Genomic DNA, 14539 nt, shown 5'->3' with positions numbered 1-14539 from the left:
CCATGCCTTGTTGTGAGGGAACAGCTTGTGTGCGCTAACGATCCCCAGAGTCTGTGTCGGTGGGGGCTTTTTGCTCCTGGTAGGTTCAACCATGCCGGATTAGTCTGTGGGGAAGGGGCCAGACAAAACACCAACAGTCATCCAGGTTGGGGGTTAGGCACAGATTAATAACCCTGTCCCATAAAAAACAAAATGTTTTATGGAAACAGCAACACAGAACTCAACCATTACTATGTGTGATGGGCTTCAGGAGTCAATGACCCGTATGACTGCCAGTGGTGAAAGCCAAAAGGAAGCAGACGGATGGAATCAGGAAGAGTAACAGCAGCCTCAGGAGAAATTTTGCTGTATCTTGGACGGGATGATGGACAACACCATGAGGGTGTTGCCGTCCTTTTGAAGATGGGAGTGGAGCATTTCCTGCTTGAGTGGAAGTCCATCAGCAGCAGACTTAGGAGAGCCAGACTGAAAAGGAAAGATGATAGTATCATCCTGATTCAGTGCTGTGCTCTGACAAATGACAGTGATGCAGAAATAAAGGACAAACTTTACCTTACATTACAGGTTAGAGAGTTAGAGAGAGTACCATGCCACGACCTAATTATCACCATCGGAAACCTGAATGCCAAGGTCGCTAAGGACAACACAAACAACGACAGAGCAATGGGAAGACATGGGTATGGCAACATGAACGAAAACGGAGAGAGGCTTGTTGATTTCTGTAATATGAATGACCTAAACATCGGTGGAACCCTATTTCAACATCGTGAAATTCACAAGGTGACATAGTGCTCTCCAAATCAAATGGCAACACTCACTGATGGATGTGAAAAGGAGAAGGGGTGCAGATGTTGGCAGCAACCACCAGCTCGTGACAGCCTCTGTCAAGCTCAAACTGAGAAGTGTGGGTCCACCAAACAAAGGACATAGACGTTATGACATTGACAAGCCAAAGTCCCCTGAAATACAGAAAGCCTTTGTACTGAAGTTAAAGAACAGGTTTCAGGCACTTGCAGACCTTGATGAAGAGGAGGGGAATGCAGATGAAGAGATCAACAAGAAGTGGGAAAAGTAACAACAATATACCTATGCTACAGGTGGAAGAGAAGGAAGGAGTGGATTACACCCAGCACATGGAACGCCACAGAAACCAGACGAGCCCTGAAGAAAAATGTTTTAGACACAAAATCCTAGAAGCTAATGGACAAATACCTCGAGCAATATAGCAAGGCACAGCGGGAGGTCAAATGCTTTGTGAGAGCAGACAAATGGCATTATATTGATAATCTAGCAACACAAGAAGATGATGCACCTGCTTGCAGTGAACATTCACATACTTGGGCATCACCATTAGCCAGCATGGTGGAACAAACCAGGACACCCGGAACAAAATCATTAAAGCCAGGAACACCTTCAGGAGTTTAAATACAGTCTGAAAATCATCAACATACCAAACCAAAAGGAAACTCAAGATTTATCAGAGCTGCGTACTTTCAACACTACTTTGTAGTGCAGAATGCTAGGGAATGAGAGAGTAGGATATGTCCAAACTATCTTCATTTTATACAAGCTGCCTCAGAAAACAGAACAATCTCAAACCAAGATCTATTGACACAGTGCAGCCAAGAGGATCTGAGCACCATCATTGCCAGGAGGTGTTGGAGATGGATTGGCCATGTGCTTCAGATGGAAACTGATTCCATCACCAGAGCGGCAATAAGATGGAAATCGGAAGGCAAGTGAAATCAAGAGCACCACAAAAAAAACCATGCAAATAGCTGGGGAAGTCGAGCTGAAAAACCTGGGGCACAGCTGGAGAACCATTTAAAGACTTGCCAGAAAAAGACAGGAGTGCAGGAGCGTCGTTACTGCCCTAAACACCAGAGGCGTAATGGGAACATGATGATGATTAATTACTGCCCTAAAAAGACTGCGAGCATTTCAGGTTAGCCCAGTGCTTTACAGATAGTTCTGCCAGGGTAGGGAGCAGAAGTGATGCCCTGAGCTCTACAGTTTCCAGATGCTGGACAGGAACAACTCACCTCATCATCTAGTGACCCACTCTGGTAGATGCCTGGTATGACAGGAGGTGGAACCCAGGAAGCTTCCCTGTAAGAGGAAACATAGTAGATATGCAGGGCCTTGGAAGGGGGAAGGACATTTGTACCTGAGAAGGGTGATGTGGAGTTCCTGGAGACACAACAAAACCAACATTATAAGTGAACCACTGAGAAGAGACACACAGGGGCAGCTCAGAGAGGTGGAGAATGGATCCAGTCCCCTTTCTATTGGGTCTGCCAGTGAACTCCAGTGGGAGCCTCCTAAATCCTTCACTCAGCAGCTAAGAACAAATATTTCCAGCTGAAAGGGGCCGAGAAGTAACAGGAAATAATTTTGTTAGCAACTAGGCACAAGGGTTTAGACTGAAAGATCTTTCTTAAGTGTAACATTATTGTTGTCAACAAGGCTATGACACCTCTTGCAAAATGATGCAACCAATACGTAACCCTCCCTCAGCTGTTTGGTTCAGTGTATCGTTTCTACTACTTCCCACTGATCTCAGTGGGAACAGGTTTAATTCTCCCAATTAAATCGATGAGAGCAGGATTGCTGCCATAGGATCCACAACAACAATCTTAAATCATCTTGCTTAATTCCAACCCGCTTTCTTCTACTGAGCTTCTTGAGTTTACTATTTAGCTTAAAGGCTGTTGGGCACCCACCTGAGATGCAGCAGATCCCTGTTCAAATCCCTTCTCTTGTCAGGCAGAGAAAGAACTTGAATAGGGGGCAGGGAACCACAACCCTGGTGATAGCTCTAACCACTGGCCTAAAGATTATAAACAAGTCCTCTCTTTCCTGCCCCGGACCGTTTTGGGTGGAGGAAGGCAATCTCTGAGCACATCTACTGGACCAAGCCCAACATGTGAAACCGGCGTTCCTCCATCTACTTTCCCTGGTTTTTGGATTGCTCTGGGGCTTAGACAGGAGAGAGGCACATGGATGCCTTGGGTGAGTTATCATTGCACATGCACAGAGGCATAAACAGACACCCAGGGAACTATTACAGCAAAAATTTAGGCAACAAGTGTGTTTAGATGTGTACAGGGTTAGGCAGCAGCTGAGCGGGAGTTTTATGTATCACAGTGGTGCCTAAAAATGGGACTTAGGTGCCTACATCTGAGGTTTAGGCATTTAAGTACCTTTGTGGATCTGGACCTGGGACTCTTTCCATTGATCTCTATCCATTTTGTATCAGGTCCTAAATGAACAGAAGAAAAGAGCTTCCTCAAGTTGAACATCAGCATCACAGCTGGGTGACGAGCTACAATGCTTACGTAAAGATGCACAAGAATTTTTACCAAAATACAATATGATTTAGAGTAACAGTCACATTTCTATAACTGACATATTTTATTCATAAATTCAGACTCCAGGTCAGAGGGCAGCTGGCCCTGTGCACGGGCTGGGGCCAAGCCTACCTCTGACAGGCTCCACAAGAGGGAATGAGACAGCTGAAGTTCACCTGGTACTGGTTAATTCACTGAGTAACTGAGAGGCAATTAATTATGCAGGGAAGCACCTGGGCCTGATAAAAGACTAAGGACTTCAGTCAGAGAAAGACTCTTTTTTTTTTATTGGAGATATACCAATCTCCTAGAACTGGAAGGGACCTTGAAAGGTCATCTAGTCCAGCCCCCTGCCTTCACTAGCAGGACCAATTTTTGCCCCAGATCCTTAAGTGGCCTCCTCAAGGATTGAACTCACAACCCTGGGTTTAGCAGGCCAATGCTCAAACCACTGAACTATCCCTCCTCCCCTGTCCTGGGGACAAAGGAAACTCCAGAGCTGAGAAGCTCCCAGGGAGCCTGAGCTAAAGAGAAACTGTGCTCCCAAGGCAGGAAGTCTGAGTAAGCAGAAGGCAAGGTCCTAGGACGGACAGAGAGCCTAAAAAACTGGGGTCCTGGAAAGAGGACTCCCTGAGGAGCCTACCAGGCCTGGAAGTCTAGAAGAAGTGCTCCAGGAAAGTGAAGGATGCTAGAAGAGAGTCATATTTACCCCACAGACTCTGACATCAGATAAGACTCCACCCATGCAGCACCAGGACACCTGAGGTGAGAGCAACCTGGACAGTGGCAAACACTGAACTCAAGACAGGTGACAGACTGTGACTGACGGTGTCCCTCAACTAGGAAGCTGAGATAGAAAAGTGCTGTGCCTGTGTGAGACTTTGTTAAACAAAGGAGCCTGTCTGGGGAGGGGACCTTTAATACCTGAAGCTGGTCTGTATTTATTATATTCCAGGTGGAGGGAAATTGAGTCAGAACCAATTTTCCCTCTAATTTTTTCCATCCATGTGCAGAATTAATTTTGTTATGTGCACCAAATTATCGAGGTAATGTGTGGATGTGTACCATAAAAAGGAAAAAAACCCTAGATATAATATATATTTTTAAAAAGTTACTGGGTAATTACTCTAGCCAGGACAGGCTAGGCATTTTAGAACTCACTACTCAAAGAATTACATTTATAAAGCTGCGCACAAGCGACCAGGGAGCTTTGCGAACAGGGGCTGCTAACAGGGAGTTTCGCAAGGGAGTTTAGAAGGGGAGTGGGAAGGGAGCAGGAGTCCCTATCCGGCCGTAACCCCTTCCCTGTGCCCCCCCCTAGAATCCTAAAACCTATAAACCAAACTGCATTCAAAACCTCTTTCTTTAAACCACCCTTGCATTAACTAGGAGACAATGCAGGCAGACGCCCAGCAGCAGGGTGGGGGCTATCCAGTTTATTGCACTGAGTGTAGCATGTATGATTACCTGCCCTGTGGGCGGGTGGCGTATGTGTGCAGTCGGTGCAAGGAGCTCCTGGCCCTCAGAGACCATGTACGGACTTTGGAGGCCAGGGTGGCGGAACTGGAGGAGCTAAGAGAGGCAGAGAGGTATGTTGATGAGGCTTTCTGGGACACTGTAGAATTGTCCCACCTCCTCTCAGACAGCTCCTGTGCTGTTGAGGAGGAAGAAAGGCCCAGGGAAGCAGAGCAGTCAATGGGAGCAGAGGGAAACCTTCCCATAGTTGGGACCCTCCTTCCAGATGGTGCTGGGGTTGCCTCTCGCACTGAGGTTGCCTCTCTGGGGGAGGGAACTCCAGTTTCTAGGAAAAGGCAGGTGTTAGTAATGGGAGTTTCGATTATTAGAAATGTAGATAGCTGGGTCTGTGATGACTGGGAGAACCATATGGTGACTTGCCTGCCTGGTGCGAAGGTTGCGGATCTCTCGAGGCATCTAGATAGACTTATGTGTAGTGCTGGGGAGGAGCCGGTGGTCGTGGTACATGTAGTTACCAATGACATAGGAAAGGGTAGGAGAGATGTCCTGGAAGCCAAATTTAGGCTGCTAGGGAAGAGACTGAAATCCAGGACCTCTATGGTGGCATTTTCAGAAATGCTTCCAGTTCCACGTGCAGGGCCGGGTAGGCAGGCAGAGCTTCAGAGTCTCAATGCGTGGATGAGACGATGGTGTAGAGAGGAGGGGTTCACGTTCATTAGGAACTGGGGAAACTTCTGGGATGGGAGGAGCCTATACAGGAGAGATGGGCTCCACCTAAACCAAAGTGGAACCAGACTGCTGGCACTAAACATTAAAAAGGTTGTAGAGCAGTTTTTAAACTAGGAGATGGGGGAAAGCCGACTGCTGCAGAGGAGCGTGTGGATCGGACACAGACTTCTCTTAGGGGAGAGTCTGATGATAGAGAATCTCCAGGTTATAGTCAGGAGCAGAGGACTGAAAAGTATAATGTAAGGGCCGGATCAGATGATAAACAGTCACATAAAAAAGAATCTGGCACATCAGAAAAAGGCAGGCTAACAAACAGGGACAAGTTTTTAAAGTGCTTGTACACAAATGCCAGAAGTCTAAATAATAAGATGGGTGAACTAGAGTGCCTTGTGATAAAGGAGGATATAGATATAATAGGCATCGCAGAAACCTGGTGGACTGAGAGCAACCAATGGGACACCATCATTCCGGGGTACAAAATATATGGGAAGGACAGAACAGGTCGTGCAGGGGGAGGAGTGGCACTGTATGTGAAAGAAAGTGTAGATTCAAATGAAGTAAAAATCGTAAGCGAATCCACATGTTCCATAGAGTCTCTATGGATAGAAATTTCATGCTCTAGTAAAAATATAACATTAGGGATCTATTATCGACCACCTGACCAGGACAGTAATAGTGATGATGAAATGCTAAGGGAAATTAGAGAGGCTATCAAAATTAAGAACACAATAATAGTGGGGGATTTCAATTATCCCCATATTGACTGGGAACATTTCACTTCAGGACGAAATGCAGAGATAAAATTTCTCGATACTTTAAATGACTGCTTCATGGAGCAGCTGGTAAGGGAACCCACAAGGGGAGAGGCAACTCTAGATTTAATCCTGAGTGGCGCGCAGGAGCTGGTCCAAGAGGTAACTATAGCAGGACCGCTTGGAAATAGTGACCATAATACAATAGCATTCAACATCCCTGTGGTGGGAAGAACACAACTGCCCAACACTGTGGCATTTAATTTCAAAAGGGGGAACTATACAAAAATGAGGGGGTTAGTTAGACAAAAGTTAAAAGGTACAGTGACTAAAGTGAAATCCCTGCAAGTTGCGTGGGCCCTTTTTAAAGACACCATAATAGAGGCCCAACTTCAATGTATACCCCAAATTAAGAAAAACAGTAAAAGAACTAAAAGAGAGCCACCGTGGCTTAACAACCATGTAAAAGAAGCAGTGAGAGATAAAAAGACTTCCTTTAAAAAGTGGAAGTCAAATCCCAGTGAGGCAAATAGAAAGGAGCACAAACACTGCCAACTTAAGTGCAAGAGTGTAATAAGAAAAGCCAAAGAGGAGTTTGAAGAACGGCTAGCCAAAAACTCGAAAGGTAATAACAAAATGTTTTTTAAGTACATCAGAAGCAGAAAGCCTGCTAAACAACCAGTGGGGCCCCTTGATGATCAAAATACAAAAGGAGCACTTAAAGACGATAAAGTCATTGCGGAGAAACTAAATGGATTCTTTGCTTCAGTCTTCACGGCTGAGGATGTTAGGGAGATTCCAAACCTGAGCTGGCTTTTGTAGGTGACAAATCTGAGGAACTGTCACAGATTGAAGTGTCACTAGAGGAGGTTTTGGAATTAATTGATAAACTCAACATTAACAAGTCACCGGGACCAGATGGCATTCACCCAAGAGTTCTGAAAGAACTCAAATGTGAAGTTGCGGAACTATTAACTAAGGTTTGTAACCTGTCCTTTAAATCGGCTTCGGTAACCAGTGACTGGAAGTTAGCTAATGTAACGCCAATATTTAAAAAGGGCTCTAGGGGTGATCCCGGCAATTACAGACCGGTAAGTCTAACGTCGGTACCGGGCAAATTAGTTGAAACAATAGTAAAGAATAAAATTGTCAAACACATAGAAAAACATAAACTCTCGAGCAATAGTCAACATGGTTTCTGTAAAGGGAAATCGTGTCTTACTAATCTATTAGAATTCTTTGAAGGGGTCAACAAACATGTGGACAATGGGGATCCAGTGGACATAGTGTACTTGGATTTCCAGAAAGCCTTTGACAAGGTCCCTCACCAAAGGCTCTTACGTAAATTAAGCTGTCATGGGATAAAAGGGAAGGTCCTTTCATGGATCGAGAACTGGTTAAAGGACAGGGAACAAAGGGTAGGAATTAATGGTAAATTCTCAGAATGGAGAGGGGTAACTAGTGGTGTTCCCCAAGGGTCAGTCCTAGGACCAATCCTATTCAATTTATTCATAAATGATCTGGAGAAAGGGGTAAACAGTGAGGTGGCCAAGTTTGCAGATGATACTAAACTTCTCAAGATAGTTAAGACCAAAGCAGATTGTGAAGAACTTCAAAAAGATCTCACAAAACTAAGTGATTGGGCAAGAAAATGGCAAATGAAATTTAATGTGGATAAATGTAAAGTAATGCACATTGGAAAAAAGAACCCCAACTATACATACAACATGATGGGGGCTAATTTAGTACAACGAATCAGGAAAAAGATCTTGGCGTCATCGTGGATAGTTCTCTGAAGATGTTCACGCAGTGTGCAGAGGCGGTCAAAAAAGCAAACAGGATGTTAGGAATCATTAAAAAGGGGATAGAGAATAAGACTGAGAATATATTATTGCCCTTATATAAATCCATGGTACGCCCACATCTCGAATACTGTGTACAGATGTGGTCTCCTCGCCTCAAAAAAGATATTCTAGCACTAGAAAAGGTTCAGAAAAGGGCAACTAAAATGATTAGGGGTTTAGAAAGGGTCCCATACGAGGAAAGATTAAAGAGGCTAGGACTCTTCAGCTTGGAAAAGAGAAGACTAAGGGGGGACATGATAGAGGTATATAAAATCATGAGTGATGTTGAGAAAGTGGATAAGGAAAAGTTATTTACTTATTCCCATAATACAAGAACTAGGGGTCACCAAATGAAATTAATAGGCAGCAGGTTTAAAACAAATAAAAGGAAGTTCTTCTTCATGCAGCGCACAGTCAACTTGTGGAACTCCTTACCTGAGGAGGTTGTGAAGGCTAGGACTATAACAATGTTTAAAAGGGGACTGGATACATTCATGGTGGCTAAGTCCATAAATGGCTATTAGCCAGGATGGGTAAAGAATGGTGTCCCTAGCCTCTGTTCGTCAGAGGATGGAGATGGATGGCAGGAGAGAGATCACTTGATCATTGCCTGTTAGATTCACTCCCTCTGGGGCACCTGGCGTTGGCCACTGTCAGTAGACAGATACTGGGCTAGATGGACCTTTGGTCTGACCCGGTACGGCCTTTCTTATGTTCTTATGTTCTAAATAAAAATTATGAAATGCATAAATCAGTCAAAAAACTCAAATAACAGCACCGTGAGAGAATAAAATTACAGAGAATATATGTGCATTGCAGGAAGTATCAAGTAGCGGCAGCAACAACAGTAATAATACTATGTGTTGGGAGGTGAGTGTGAGAGTGTGTGTGTATGTGTGTGTGTGTGTGTGTGTGTGTGTGTGTGAGAGAGAGAGAGAGAGAGAGAGAGAGAGGGACACACACACACACACACACACACACAGTGTGTGTGAGACAGAGACAGAGACAAGTGTTGCCCCTTTAAGTATGTTCACGGCCTGGCAGGACTCCCCAGTGGACTGCAGCTGCTCTGGGGCATCCTTCAGGTAATCAATATTGCTAACTCTTACACTCTATGGTGCTTTTCCTTAAAGCCCCAGTGTGTATACCTGGGCACAGGAAGGTGACATTGAGGAAGAAGTGTGTATGTACAGCATCCCCTTGAGTTAAGAAATGGTATCCCTAGCCTCTGTTTGTCAGAGGGTGGAGATGGATGGCAGGAGAGAGATCATTTGATCATTGCCTGTTAGGTTCACTCGCTCTGGGGCACCTGGCATTGGCCACTGTCAGTAGACAGGATACTGGGCTAGATGGACCTTTGGTCTGACCCAGTACGGCCGTTCTTATGTTCTTATATAAGTTCTGGGAGAAGTGGAGTGGCTTCCTCCCATTCTCAGTTATAGTTTATATAAAACTTCAGGTATCCATTCGCCCAAAGTGTGGAGTCCTGGCTGACAGCTCTGCCATGGAGCTGCGCGCTGAGAGAGAAGTGAGGCCATTCCCCCAGTCCTGGACAACGTGGATCCAGGGTGGGAGAACACATCTCCCAGCCTGCACTCCTCACTGAAAGGGGCCCTTTTCTTATTCTACAGAGGACCCAGCCCTCTCTCTCCACCAGCAGCAGCTCTGTGGAAGTTACTGTGGTTCTAGCATTTACACATCAATTTACAGTGTTATGACTCTATATTCACAATGGCAAAAGACAGAAACTCAGGGATTGTTTGAATTAAAGTGCAGAATTTCAGATGATGGAAAAGTGCAGCCCAAATGGTGGAGTGTCATAAAAATCCTGAGCGCTACTGTTTCTTTTCAGCCCTATGATTTGGTGCTGTACGTTGCCCTTTTAAGTGGAGTGGCACTCAAAGCAGACACAGCAGCAGCCACCAGCAAGCTCCCTCTGTCCCACTCCTGAGCCCTGTTGCATCCCCCGCCGCAGAGAAAGGGTATGGGGTGGGGAAGGAGGGCACTGTGACATCAACACTCCCATTCCCGCCTGCTCTGCATAGCAAGCAGGAGGCTCCCGGGGGCAGTTCCAAGGCAGAGGGCAGGAACAGCAGGGCAGTGGGCAGAGGGACACCTGAAGTGTGTGGCACTTGATAGACTGCTGGGCAACCTCCCGGCCCCACAGCTAAGAGGAAATTTAGGTCAGGACTCACCTATAGAGCCGCACCTGACCAAACCACGGTGACCTCCCATGATTCCACACTCCAACGGGGAAACTGTGATGACTCAGACTATAGAATCCCTGTCAGTGTCTCCAGGATACACAGTCATTATCATCTGCAAGGACAGTTCAAACCAGTAGAATGAATAAAAATTTTCACCTGGCACCATTGCCGTATGAACAAGCTCCTAAATTCCTATCTATTATGCTTCCACATTGCAATCTGGGGTCCCAGCCCAGGTCAGTGGCACTGAAACTGGAAGCAATTTCACTCTCAGTCCTGAGCTTTAATGTTGGCAGAAGAAGCACATTCAAAAATTTGCAAATGTAGTAAATTGAACCATGAACATTCCTCAGAGAGCTACACTAATGGATGAATATTTACATCTCATTGCAGAGAAATAACAGGGGAAATAATGTTATGAGCAACTGGGTACAAGGTTTTAGACTGAAAAATCCTTCTTAAATGTAACATCAGCATCCCTTCCAGGCTACATGGTATAACGCACGTGCAATCATTTATGACAGAATATTGTTTTCTGTAATTGATCACACACGTGTTAATTTAGATTATATTTGTAATTTCAGACACGAGGGGCAGATTGGGTCAGTATCTCCAGGAAGCAGATTCACCACTGACTGCAAGGCCAGAGCAGGCATTGCAGTGCGTTAGCCTGCGACCACCAGAAATCTGGGCAAAATCCTAAACTTCAAATGTATCATGCTTGCTATTTTATCATGGGGATTCCCACCCGTTTCAGTGCAATAGATCAGAGTTGGATTTCACCATCGCAATCAGCTGAAGATGATGGAATTATTATTGCCAATAGGGTTATGATGTCCCTTGCATAATGATATACACAATACAAAACCCTTGCTGAGCTGTTCAGTTCAGTGTATCCGTTCCTACCTATAGCCAACCAGACCCCAGTTTATGCTGGATTATACCGTAGTGCAGGAAATACTCAAACAACAGGCTGCAGACGCACAAAGCACCTAGAGCACTGCCTAATCTGCACAGTGGTACAGGGGCTGTACAGCTCAAACAATAGGTGGCATAGCCAGAATGAGCATGTGTGTAGCATGGCCAGAAACTATACTGGTCTCTCTCATTGACTCCCTAGGAAAATGTAAAGTGACCCAACCACAGAAGGAATCACAAAGGAATCTAGCAGCAGCTGAAACAACATGCTCCAGGTAGGTCTCCAACACCATTTTTAATGTCGTTGTCATTAGTGAGAGCTGCAAAGATCAGGAACGCTATACGGTCCTGCACCGGGGCATAGAGAAGTGATGTTTCCTGAGCAGCTACTATGCATATTTAACCTCTTTTAAACAAGAAGCTGAACTTCCACAGAACTGACACCAGATGGACACATTCAACTACAGGTACCTTTCCAGCATTGCCCATTGGCCGTTCCATGCTTTTGAAAATTAGACCAAATATTTTAATGTTAAAATGTGGATTGCGAAATCTAATTTTAAACCTCTAGGAATTTTTACCCCAGAATTTGACATTCCTGTGCGGTGCCCCAGAATTTGACATTATGGCAGTCAGCAGCTTTATATGTTCACCCACTGCTAGCTGAAAACCCAACATCACATAGCTAGGAAAATCTTGGGCTCTGAGAGGCAAGGCCAAATAATAGCATGTTTGCAGTTTTTGCTACCGGAATGGGAGGATGGACTAAGAAGTGAATGTTCCATGAAAATAGAAGGAATGTTTGGGCAGCAACCTTGGTTTTAGGTGCCTCCAACATGTACATTTTAATGTTATGACTAGAAACGTTGTGATAAGAGATGAGTAGTTTTGCTGAAATTAGGAGAATTGGTGACCCATTAAGAGTCACAATAGGTTATGACTCAAGCTAAATATGAGTCAACAGTGTGATGCTGTTGCAAAAAAAGCAACCGTGATTCTGGGATGCATTAACAGATGTGTTGTGAGCAAGACACGAGAAGTCATTCTTCCGCTCTACCCTGCGCTGGTCAGGCCTCAGCTGGAGTATTGTGTCCAGTTCTGGGCACCGCATTTCAAGAAAGATGTGGAGAAATTGGAGAGGGTCCAGAGAAGAGCAACACAAATGATTAAAGGTCTAGAGAACATGACCTATGAAGGAAGGCTGAAAGAATTGGGTTTTTTTAGTTTGGAAAAGAGAAGACCGAGAGGGGACATGCTAGCAGTTTTCAGGTATCTAAAAGAGTGTCATAAGGAGGAGGGAGAAAACTTGTTCATCTTAGCCTCTAAGGATTGAACAAGAAGCAATGGGCTTAAACTGCAGCAAGGGCGGTTTAGGTTGGACATTAGGAAAAAGTTCCTAACTGTCAGGGTGGTTAAACATTGGAATAAACTACCTAGGGAGGTTGTGGAATCTCCATCTCTGGAGATATTTAAGAGTAGGTTAGATAAACGTCTATCAGGGATGGTCTAGACAGTATTTGGTCCTGCCATGAGGGCAGGGAACTGGACTCGATGACCACTCGAGGTCCCTTCCAGTCCTAGAGTCTATGAATCTATGTGCTTTGTATGAAGTTAACTATAAAAGATCAGACCAAAGAATTTGCTTTGGAGCAGTCCACGGAAGCTTTCTTTGGGCAAGGATCTGACAACTAAGTTCCTCAGCAGCTAGATGGAAGTTGGAGCCCCCCTGAAGCCTGGTCGTTGATCCCTCGCAACCATTTCTTAACTCTAGGTAAATACACTTGTTTTGAAATGCTCTAACCCTACTGCGACAGCATGTGTGTGTGTGCTTGAGATCTAATAAAGTAGTTTTAGACTCCTGCTTGTGCCAATTATTTATCCGATGGATGAGCTGTGCTCCCATAGATTTATTCCTGACACTGCCTGGAGAGAAACAGTTGTTACCACTCTTTTGGGTTCTGAGACACTCCAGGATCAGAATGATAATCATGGTCTATTTATACAATGTGACATAGAACACAGGAAATGACAGAGCTCACAAACTATTTAAAGGGATATCAGCCTGTTCCTATACACTACAACTACCTTTGGGATTTAAAGGGCAGAATAGTCAGGAAATGAAGGTTCCAACAACTCAGTGCATCACAATAGGGTCTTTAAGGTTATGACTAATAAACTCAGAAGGGAGTAGTAGGTAAGAGAGGGGTTAGCCCCTGAATAGATCCCTGAATGCAGGGAGATCACATCGATATCTTTTTGAGGAAATTCCTAGTAGAACAATGATTCTATGGTCATTAAATGTAAATGAGCAGTAAGGTAATAGTGACAGGCTGAGAACATTTATTCCCATTACACCCTCACAAATGCCATTTCCACACAATGTGAGGGACGGTGACTATGACCTAATATGTGGTTGTTTAGCACCCAACAAAACAGAGTCCTGATCCAGATATGGACAGCTGGGCACTACCTTCACTATCATCAGAACTGCCTCATTGGAACACAGACTGGCGGGGTTGCCTGTTTCCTCCTTAGTCCTTTTTACTTCCCTTTTTCTGCACGTTTTTAGGTCAGGTGGAAATTTTCATCTCTGAACTAAATTTGCATATTTCACACACAACTGACACTGCCCTGCAGCTCTGAGCGGTTATAAATGATCCCTTCACTCATTACCATTTGTTGATCAGCATCAGGCCACTCAGAGGTAACAAGATGATCTCACAGGCTCAGCTCATCTGGCTGTTAGTGTTCTGGATCCAGGGTAAGAATCAAATCAAGTGGGTGCTGGATGATTTAAGCTACAATGATCTATCGAAAAATTGAAGAGATGTAGATATATTGATATATAAACATTCCTCAGCTAGCGACAGTAACTTCTGAAATGCTTGTCTCCTTCTAAGTGCAACTAAGAAAAAAAACAGGTTTCAGAAAAACACAACAAATTAGAAGCAACAAGGAATGAAAGAATCAGCTCAAACAATTTTAGCATCATTTTTAGAAAATTTGCTATTAGCATGTAAAGAGACGTGACTATTTATAAAGACAAAATATTGTGTATTTTAAAACATGATACTAATATATATCACTCACACATATACTAGAGAGAGTGACACCATATAGAAAGGCTGTACATGTATATGCTAACTGACATTCTTTGTGTTAATTCAGACTCCAGTGGGCAGATTGTGATGACTCAGACTCCAGAATCCCTGGCAGTGTTTCCTGGAGACACAGTCACTATCCGCTGCAAAGCCAGTTCAAGC

General features: G+C 44.4%; 2 long non-coding RNA genes across 4 annotated transcripts in view; both read right to left on the bottom strand.

The window, feature by feature from the left end:
- The window catches only part of LOC120406474, a 307150-nt gene that overhangs the window by 144531 nt on the left and 148080 nt on the right, over positions 1-14539 (bottom strand). The gene's annotated exons all lie outside the window — the stretch shown is intronic.
- LOC120406476 overlaps positions 1-14539 on the bottom strand; it is a 42315-nt gene continuing 27776 nt past the window's right edge. The window contains exons 1-3 of one of the 3 annotated variants that reach the window (XR_005599305.1): positions 10347-10427; positions 2043-2109; positions 1-104 (exon numbers count right to left, since the gene is read on the bottom strand). This is a non-coding gene — a long non-coding RNA (uncharacterized LOC120406476). Of the gene's footprint in view, positions 105-250; positions 466-2042; positions 2110-10346; positions 10428-14539 lie in introns of those variants that run through there. The other 2 variants (XR_005599307.1, XR_005599306.1) reach the window with 2 other exon arrangements.

The sequence above is a fragment of the Mauremys reevesii genome, linkage group 5 (assembly GCF_016161935.1).
Source record: "Mauremys reevesii isolate NIE-2019 linkage group 5, ASM1616193v1, whole genome shotgun sequence".
Classification (NCBI taxonomy): Eukaryota; Metazoa; Chordata; order Testudines; family Geoemydidae; genus Mauremys; species Mauremys reevesii.
The sequence above is the reverse complement of the archived record's forward strand: the minus strand, read 5'-3'. Positions and strand labels throughout refer to the sequence as shown.